Source organism: Lipotes vexillifer, unplaced genomic scaffold, assembly GCF_000442215.2.
Source record: "Lipotes vexillifer unplaced genomic scaffold, Lipotes_vexillifer_v1.1 scaffold186, whole genome shotgun sequence".
NCBI classification, from domain to species: Eukaryota; Metazoa; Chordata; class Mammalia; order Artiodactyla; family Lipotidae; genus Lipotes; species Lipotes vexillifer.
Genome location: NW_006774248.1, coordinates 594,200 through 605,178, shown reverse-complemented (window position 1 = coordinate 605,178; position 10,979 = coordinate 594,200).

Sequence of the window (10,979 nt, the reverse complement as noted above, 5' to 3'; positions counted from 1 at the left end):
ACTTAGGTTGCTTCCATGTCCTGGCTATTGTAAATAGAGCTGCAATGAACATTATGGTACATGACTCTTTTTGAATTGTGGTTATCTCAGGATATATGCCCAGTAGTGAGATTGCTGGGTCATATGGTAGTTCTTTTTTTAGTTTTTTAAAGAACCTCCCTACTGTTCTCCATAGTGGCTGTATCAATTTACATTCCCACCAACAGTACAAGAGGGTTTCCTTTTCTCCACACCCTCTCCAGCATTTATTGTTTGTAGATTTTTTGATGTTGGCATTCTGACTGGTGTGAGGTGACATCTCATTGTAGTTTTGATTTGCATTTCTCTAATGATTAGTGATGTTGAGCATTCTTTCATGTATTTTTTGGCAATCTGTATATCTTCTTTGGAGAAATGTTTATTTAGGTCTTCTGCCCATTTTTGGATTGGGTTGTTTGTTTTTTGATATTGAGCTGCATGAGCTGCTTGTGAATTTTGGAGATTAATCCTTTGTCAGTTGCTTCACTTGCAAATAAATCCTCCCATTCTGAGGGCTGTCTTTTCATCTTGTTTATGTTTTCTTTTGCTTTACAAAAGCTTTGAAGTTTCATTAGGTCCCATTTGTTTATTTTTGTTTTTATTTCCATTTCTCCAGGAGGTGGGTCAAAAAGGATCTTGCTGTGGTTTGTGTCATAGTGTGTTCTGTCTGTTTTCCTCTAAGAGTTTTATAGTGTCCAGTCTTACATTTAGGTCTTTAATCCATTTTGAGTTTATTTTTGTGTATGGTGTTAGGGAGTGTTCTAATTTCATTCTTTTACATGTAGTTGTCCAGTTTTCCCAGCACCACTTATTGAAGAGGCTGTCTTTTCTCCATTGTATATTCTTGCCTCCTTTGTCAAAGATAAGGTAACCATATGTGTGTGGGTTTATCTCTGGGCTTTCTATCCTGTTCCATTCATCTATATTTCTGTTTTTGTGCCAGTACCATACTGTCTTGATTACTGTAGCTTTGTAGTATAGTTTGAAGTCCAGGAGCCTGATTCCTCCAGCTCCGATTCATAAAAAGTCAATTATCTTTTAAAGAAATTTACATAATGAAAAAAATATTATATATTTACCCATGTAGTTACCATTTCAGATACACTTTATTTTTTTGTGTCAATCTCTGTTTCCAACTACTATCATTCTTCCTTCTGCTTGAAGAAGTTCCTTAACATTTCTTTGAGGGCCAGTTATTCCCTACATCTTAGGCAAGACTCTTGGGTTTTACCTAATGCCCCAACAATTATGAAGTTTTCCAGATTGGCTACTCTTAGCCTTTTGTGAATACTGGGTCCTGCTGCCTCTAATCCCTTTGGAAGCCTCTTCTCACAGCCTCAGGTAATTTTTTTCACCTGCATGCTCTGATCGATACTCTCATGAGTAATCAAAGGGCACCCTCTGCAGTTCTCCAGGACTGTCTCTCTGTGAAGTTCTCTTCTCTGCATTACACCCTCCTCAAAGCTCTAGCCACCTTGGTCTCCCCAGAATCTCAGCTCCATCTCAAATGAATAAGTTTTCTGGGATCCTCCTGGGTTCTCCCTCCCTGCATCACAACCTGGGAAGTAAGGCATGAGTTCTGGCAATAATGGAGCTCACTTCACTTATTTCATTTCTGTCAGTTATCACTGTCCTTCATTGTCTGATATATCCAGTATCTTAAAAACTATTGTTTCAAATACTTTACATTTTTTCCTTAATTATTTCACGCGTGAATATAAATCTGGTCTGTTATTCTATCTTGTTTGGAAGTGGAAGTTCACAAACCAAAATATTAGCGTAATATTTTTCTTTCACTCCTACATCCAATCTATCAGAATTGTCTATTGAGTTTACCATTGAAATATATCTAGAATATAACCATTGTACCCCATCTCTATGGCTATCAAATCATGACTTATCCAAACCACCATAATCTCTCATAAAGATTATTTCAATAATCTTGTAACTGACCCTCCTTCCTCCACCTTCAATCTGTTTTTCTGCCATTTTAATATAGCAGATAGAGTGATCCTGTTAAAATGCAAGCCAGATCTTGTCACTACAGTGCTCAAATCCTACAGTGCCTTCCTATTTTTAACAAAGTTAAACTGTTTAAAATAACTTACAAGGTTCTAAGTGATATACCCCAATTAGAATTCTGCTCCTACTATTCTCTCAATTCTCTCCATTCCCTTCACTTTGCTACTCCTAGAGTGTGTCAAGTGTATATGTACCACTGGCCTTTGCATTCACTGTTCCCTCTGCCCAGAAGTCTTTCCTTTATAGGCATATAAAGGAATTCAATGTAACAAACTCTGTACTAAGTACTCAAGATATAATACATTTATTTATCCATCCATTCACTTATTAAACACATGTTATTGACTACAGTTGTGAATTAAATGCACCTAGTAACTTCCCTCATAAAGTCTATAGACCTGATAGTAAGAGAGACAGTTGACCATTTATTCATTAGTTAATTCAACAAATATTTGTTGAGCATCTAATATATGCCAAACATTTGTACTGGATTATGGGAGAACAATAATGAGGAAAACATTTTAAAAATCTGCCCTATAGAGCTTCCTTTCCAGTGAAGAAAGAGAGGGAATAAATAAATAAACAAGTACATATATATTATATGGAGATAAATGCTTTTGGAGGAAAAAATAAAGCATGGTAGGAGAATGGATAGTGCCAGAGGGAGGATCAGGGTAGGTCTGACTCTTTTTCACAGGGTCATTGGGAAACAACTCCCTGGTACACCAGTATTTAGCAGTGATCTGAAGAAAGCACGGGAGGGAGCCCTGTGGCTAAGTAAGCAAAGTGTGTCGAGACAGAGGGGATAGCAAGTGCTAATGCCTCAAGGCAGAGTAGCTTTGAGTATTTAAATAGCAAGAGGCCAGTATGACCAATTCCTCCTGTGAAAGATGGGAAATAATTCACCGGTGAGGTGATTTTCTAGTGGAGTCCATCAGAAGGTTGAGAAATGAGGTATTATGGAGGGAAGGAGCCATCTGTCAAATGCTCAGAACTGTGCCAGAGGCTGCAATTCAGTATGAGTGGAACTTAAATTGTGAGAACTCCAGCTAGAGATAAGTTTGGCAAGTTTAACACCATCAAGATCATTATAAAAAGTTTGTATTATATATTCTGGGATATAGGAAGATAATAGCAAGTTTTAGTCAGGACACTATGATGCACATATCTGAATGGACAAATATTACAAAACAATGACATGAGATTACAGAATGTGGGCCAGGTGGATGAGATCTAAGTACTACTCGGATCTCTGAATAGTCCTAGGGAGTTACTGGGACCCATAGAAGAGAGACAAGAGAGTATGTGGACAGCCCTACAGGGAATCATGGAAAAAGAAGATATTTAAGCAGTATTTTTTAAGAAGTTTTTTGTTTTGTTTTTGTTTGTTTGTTTGTTTGTTTGTTTTGTTGTAATATAAAATGTAATATTCTTCAGTGTTTCTAACTGATCTTCAGTAAAATAACCAGATTATTTTTTAATGCATCTGGAGTTGAATTTGTGGTTTGTCCTGTGATGTCAGAGTTTGCTGAGATAGGCACTGAGGTGAGAATAAGAGACTTAAAAATCCAGTTACATTCAGGAACAAGTAGCCAATAGTAGTGCTAGAACCCCAGGCATTGGTTGATCTCAGTATGTGTTGGGTAGGTGGGCACTTGTTATTAGAAAATTGCTCTGCTGTGCTATTATTACATGCCTCATATACTCTGGATTTTTGTACCCCTTTTTAGACTGGACCATGGGAACTCTTCACAGGGTTCCAAAGAATAAGAATATCGTGTCCTACTCACTCATTCAAAAAGAATTTTTTTTTTAATGCCTACTCTGAGCCTCCCAGTGTTTTCCATGACCCCTCCTAGAGCTTATCTTCTCAAGGGGAGAGGCAGACAGTTAACAAAAGAAGTACGTAAACAAAGGATAACTTATTGTCAATCTCACGAAAAACTTCAGTCAGGCAAAGGAGATACAGGCAGTTATGGGAGGAATGCAATTTTAAATAGAATAGCAACAAAAGACCTCATTAAGAGAGTGACTTTTGAGTAAAGAGCCGAAAGAGGCGAGAGAGAGAGCCTTACAAAAGAAAAGACTTTTGATGGACAGCAAGGAGACCAAAGTGACGGGTAGAAACTGGTAGGAGATGGAAGAGAGAACAGGGTAGGTGTAGGAACTGGCTCACGTAAGACCTTTGAAACCGTGGTAAGATTTGGCTTTTACTCTGAGTGGTATGGAAAGCCCTTGGATGGTTTTGAGCAAAAGCGTAACCTTATGTTTTGATAAAACAGATCTGGGTTAGAAAGAGCCTGAGGGGAATCAGAATTAGAATCAGGGAGCCCAGACAGGAAGTGATAGTAAGAGGTTCCAGTGGCTCAGACAAGAACGATAGCAGTGGGGTGGTGAGAAGTGGTCTAATTCTGGATTTACTCTGCAGGTTGAGCTAACAATATTTGCTGATGAATTTGATGCTGGTGATTTGCATGTTCAATGCAGAGTTTCACCTTGAGAGACATTAAAATCCACCTTGCATATGAACTACGTGGCTGTGCTTAACAGGAAGAGCTATGAGCAAATTCTAATTTAGAAACACACCTTTCTGGAAAAAATGAAAAATTTAAATCACTCTTTTAAACATGTGGTTATATATTCTTTTCTAACAGCTAAAGAGATAGGGAGCCTGAGATTTGACAACAATCCTTACAGGCTTCCTTTAAAAGGATTCAAATTTAATCTCAATAATAAAGTATCACTTCACCTAAAGCATAATATGGTCATTGAAATGCTGAAGAAAATGTTTTTAGTTTGGAGGTGGGAGTGATTAAGGAAAAAAGATATCAAGATGTGGCTTACCCACTACACACTCCTTCCTTCATTCTTTTTAACGACACCAGGCAAAGCTCCGATTTTAAAGAATCCTTGCTTCTTCTGGAGAAAGTGTCCCTTGGTTCCTCATACCAGCCTTGACATACATTCAAGTCCATGTGTGGGAGGTCCACATTCCACACAGCAGCCCTGTCTGGGTCCCGGAGATGAAGGAGCAGCGCAGCCCTTTCACTGCTGCTTCAGTGCACTCTGAATTTCTTTCAACTGCTCCATTTGTAGGCAGTTTGGAAACCAAATATGCCTCAGCTAGGAGTAGGGAGTGAGATTCCTGCCTTTTTCCTTCCTGAACACTCACCTTATCTTTGTCTCCGTTTTGAGAACATCAAATATCATTTGGTTTCCAAAAATATTTATCTTGGAGCATTGGGAGAATTCCTTGGTGGTGAGAAAGCACTATTTCAAAGAAGGCAGGGAATAAATCTGATGATACTGATGTCCCAGGCAATTGCATGACTCCAGTTGCCAAAGGCAGACCCAGACCTTCTGTGGCCTCCTTGTTTAGTTGGGGTCCTTCAGGAAAAGATCTTACTTGGCAGTATTCCAAGAGGAAGCCGATTAAAGTCCAGTGGGAGCTACAATGCCTTAATTTCAATTACCAATGAAATCAACACTCAGTGGCCATGCCAGAAGGGCTGAAGAAGTGGCAAATTAATATTCATTCCCATCAAATATATAAAGAGGCCCTCACTCTTGAAAGAACATTTGAAACCTGGTGATCAATAGACAAATATGAGAGTCCAGACTCTTAGGTTAACTCTACCCCTACCCCTACCCGATGCTTGTGGCTACCCAGAGAACAAGTAATTCTCAGGAAGCTGAGACTGGAAAGATCCAAATTCCAGGCCTCCAGCTCCTTGGCTGAAGATAGCAAATGGGATTTCTCAGACCTGGAAATGCATTGGCATATATTTTTCTCTTTTCTTCTCCTTTGTCTGTTCATATTGCATTGAGCTTTTCTCCTGAATTTGCTGTTATGAGAAAGTTATTGTTCTTCCCACTTACCACAGATTTTGGAAGCAAAATCTACAGGCCACCTGTAACTCTAACTCTATTTGCTACAACCTGAACCTGAGCAATGTGAATTGTAAGTACTGGAGCTCCAAGTGTTTAGTTATGGTTCATTTATAACTAAACACACTAGTATTTAGTGGAACAAAAAAGGTCATTAGTGTCTTACTAGGAAGCAATTAAATTAACAGCTCAAAGCCATTCATCAAATCACAAAACAGATGCTAAACTTTTCTGTAGGAAATGAGATTCTGTAATGAAGGAAAAGAACTAAATTCAAAACACAGCAAAACACACCCACCTCCCTCAGCTGCTCTCAAAACAAAAAATCCACCTCTTTCATCTGCAGCCAGAGTCCCAGAGCTCTTTACATTTCAGAGAGAGGCCCAGAAAAACACTGAAAATGTCAACCAGAACAACTCCCCAGGCTGACTCTTTTCCCTACCGCCCCCAACAACATTTCCTCAACTGTGTGCTCTTCTTGGGCAGTCAATGAGGAGTATGATTATTATCCTATAATAAAACAAGATGTTCAAATTGTGTGCTGTGAAATGTGACACTGATTAAGTGGTATATGCTCCCTAAAGATAACCTTTAAGTTTAGATTATATTTGATAGACATTTAAAAAACATATATTGAGTATATGCTGTATACTTGGAATGAAATGGGACTAAATACTAAGATTAATAAACCATGGTCCTGACCTTGAGGAATATGCCCTAAGGAATGCAATAGCAGCACATCAACAGAAAGACCATGGGCTCTAGCGGCAGAAAAACAGAATTCTGGTCCTGTCATTGTCATTGACTAGTCAATTCAATTCGGGAAATTAGCTTAACTGCCTCAGCTTCAGTAGCATCATATGTGAAATGGAAATAATACTTAGTTCATGGAGTTGTTGTAAAGATCAAATGGGAAAATGATGAATCAGCAAGAATTAGAGGGCACATTCAGATTAGGATAATTTGAGAAGAGATGAACAAAGGGACCCTTTTAAAAAGTGTGAGCTTGGTATTAGAAGACCATGAGAGACAATGCAGTACTCCATGGCTGGTTTAGAGGGTGATGGCCAAGGAAGGGAGGGCAGTTGACAGAATGCTGAAGTATAGAGGGCAGTGTAGAGAGGGCAGCCTGACAGAAGTTAGGGCTCCTGGAGGCCTTCACAGCAGGCTCACATGGTTCTTTCCTTCCTTTCCCCAGTTCTCTGCCAGGGCTCCCCCATCGGCTTAACTCAAGGTTGTCAACTGAGGTGGCACATTCGGCTCATTCTCCAAATACACAGAGCACGGTGGAGGCTGGAGAAAGAATCTTCTAGAAAGGCCAACATATAATACCCAGCCCAAATGATTTGTAAAATCTAGGTTACATAATAGTATGAATGATCCTAATACTATTGAGTTCTTTCTCTATATGGACTGTGCTAAAGGCAATGTATGCCCTTGATCTTTTAATTCTGTAAGAAAGGTACAATCATTATCTTCAGACTCTATATGAAGAATCTGAGGCAAAGCAATGGTAAATAACTTTAAAAAGCTAAGTGAAGTAGGAATTCACACCCAAATCTGACTCCAGAGTTTACACCTGCTATGATGTACCATCTCCCACACAATGGATAAGTACTGATTAATTGATGCAGTTAAGGTTTTCCACAGCATTTAATCTTTACTCTTAACTTCAAAAAGCCTCTAGTTTCTCTTGCAATACAATCCAAGTTCCTTACCTTCAGTTCTGGGCAGCCCCGCATTCTCCTGGATAAGCACTTAAGGAGGCCATTAACTCAAATCACTCATATACTGTGAGTGCTCTTTTGAAAAGCAGTATGAGAAGATAAGACTGAAGTTATTGTTATAGGCATACTACCACATCAAGACTGTCACATTCCCCACTCTGCTATTAACCCAATATGACTGTGGACAAAGCTGCTCCTTCCCTCAGCTTGTTTCCTAACCAGTAAATTGGCAAAGCCAAGGAAAAAGGTCAAGTTCAGTGAGGTGATCTTAAGGTTCCCCACTCTAAGATTCTGTACATTTATTATGTTTTACAAGGTATTAAATACTCATGAAGTATCTATATTCTTTTAATGATTTGTTATAATGGGCTTCCTCTGTTGATGTGTTCAGAATAGAGTTTAGCATTGTTAAGATTATGGCTGATTTTTTTCTGATACATCCCTTTACCAATATCCATGATACATCATCAGTAATAAAGCAGAAACCTTATATGTAACCCAAAGGTGAAAAGAAATATGTGGAATGAGAATAAAGAGTTAATTTTTATTAAGTATTGTACTGTGTGCTATACAGGTTTTATGCAATTTCATAAAGCAATGATTATTAAGAGTTAGGACATGGCACCAATTGTTTTTTACTAACTGGCTGATGTTGAGAGACAATTCTCCATAGATCTCTAGCATTTCTTCATGTTTTGTGAGAGTGGTATCTTTCAAGGATGTTGTATAACACAGAATGACAGAGACTCTTCTGGATCAGAGGTTAGGTTTGCTTACTGCTTATTATAAAAGATTCAAATCCTTAAGCTTAGGGCTCCTCAGCTGTGACACAGAGCCGCAGTGTGAACATAGAGCATCCACCTGGGCAAGCTCCACATCACTCCCATGAGGCTGGTAAGTAGGGGAAGGGGACAAGGAGAAATGGGGGCAAATATGATGTTCATGAAGATTGTTGGGCCATGAGAATACAGTTCTTTGTTTCTGACTCAGGAGTCTTATGTCTCTGCCAGCATCCATGAAACTATGGAAGGATAACTTGCTAGCTTGCCAGTAGGGTAAAACCTCAGACCCACCCCCAAGATTATTGACAGCCATGTGACCTTGAACTATTCATTTTTTCTCTCTGAGCTTCTTTTTTACCTATAAGATGGCCTCTCATATCCTATGCCCCCTGGTCCTTTGTTTTTAAATATTTAGAAATATTTCAAGCGGACTTTTTTATTTTTTTTTATTTTTTTTATTTATTTTTTTATTTTATTTTATTTTATTTATTTATTTTTGGCGGTACGCGGGCCTCTCACTGCTGTGGCCTCTCCCGCTGTGGAGCACAGGCTCCGGATGCGCAGGCTCAGCAGCCATGGTTCACGGGCCCAGCCACTCTGTGGCATGTGGGATCTTCCCGGACCGGGGCACGAACCTGCGTCCCCTGCGTCGGCAGGTGGACTCTCAACCACTGCGCCACAAGGGAAGCCCTCAAGCGGACTTTTTTAAAATTTCAAAGTGTCTATGCATAAGCACTAAATTAAAAACAAACAAACAGAGTGTGTTTGTAACTAAAGTGTGACAAGGGGGTTCAATGGGAATAGCAAATATGTACTTGGCATCCACTCTGTACCAGGCACTGCTCTGGAGGTGGGGGAAGGCAACAAACAAGCTAACAATTAACAAATGAAAATGAATATAAACCGAGGTAGTGACAAATATCAAGAAGAAAAAATAAACAGAGGCAAGATTAGAGTGGCAGGGGTTGCTACTTTTGATAGGATGGTCAAGAAATGACTCTCTGAAGAGAAAGAATTTGAGCAGAGATCTGAATGAAGTAAGCGCAGTCCATGTGGCCATCTGACATAAGCTTATTCCAGGCCAGGGGAGGGGAGTGAGTGCTAACATCTGACATGGGGACAAGCTCAGTGTTGATGTATTATCATCATCTGGAGGGTTCTTGACTCCTGAAACTCCCAAATATGACCTTCTACTACACACAAATATCCCGAACCTCCTAATATTTTTTTTTTTCCCTCTGTGCCTGCAATAAAATCCAGAGAAGAGATAGGTATTATACTCCCTGTAATTTCTTGATTACCACACCATGTTTAATTTTTGACAATTCCATCTGTGGCAGAAATTTAATTATTAGCCTTGATCTTCCTTCTTACTTTTCTTGACGACTAAGCCAAATGATAATTCTCTACAAAGCAACAGAAAGTGAAAAACTGAAAGAAAAGGTCTTGCTTTGAGCTTATTATTTGTACCTTGGAAACTGATTTTTGTCCCAACTTCCAGAAGCCTAAGTGAGAATGTGATTTTTACTGTTCAGTCATTTTGGCAGACTTCAGGATGTAGGTTTGGAAAGCCTGGAATATACATGAAAGTCATTGATCTAAATCCATTTACTCTTGGAGAGAATAATAACAACAGTTTTTCATGTAATAGAAAAATCTTTAGCACACTGAAAGAGCCAACCAAGCCATTTGGAAATAAATATTTTACCTATATAAAATATTTTTGATTGATTGGGGACAAATACTTAAACTTTGTGCCAATTAATGATCTTCAAAAGAAAAAAAACATATGGGCTAAAGAGTGAAGGAAGCAAAATCCTGGTAAAGCATATAAAAAACAGAAAAATCTCTGGAGACATTTGGCGAACGCCATATGTGGCTGGATTCAACCTTCCATGTGCAATGTTAGGGTTCTCGATAATATAATAAATTATATTTTGTCAGTATTTAAATCAAAATAGCAAACATAATGATACATGTAGCTAAGATATGCCTTTTGGAGGGTAGGTCAGAAGCCATGCTAAGAAAGCTCAGCATTTGTCATTAAAAAATGCCTGTGTATTTAAGGAAATAATAAAAAAAAATAAACAGAATAGACATTTTTGCAAAGAAGACATATAGATGGCTAACAGACGCATGAAAAGATGCTCAATGTCACTAATCATGCAAAACAAATCCATGATGTGATACCACATCACACCTGTTACTATCAAAAAACAAAAGATAAAAGATGTTGGCAAGGATGCATAAAATTAGAATGCTTGCACAGTGCTGGTAGGAATGAAAAACAGTGCAGCCACTATGAAAAACAGGACAGAGATTCCTCAAAAAATTAAAAATAGAACTATCGTATATTCCAGCAATCCTATTTCTAGGTTGTATCCAAAATAATTGAAATCAGAATAGGAAAAAGAGGTCTGCACTCCCATGTTATTGAAGCATAATTCATAGTAGCCAGAATGTAGAAACAACCTAAATTTCCATCAACAGATGGATGGATAAAGAAAATGTGGTATATACATGCAATGGGATATTACTCAGC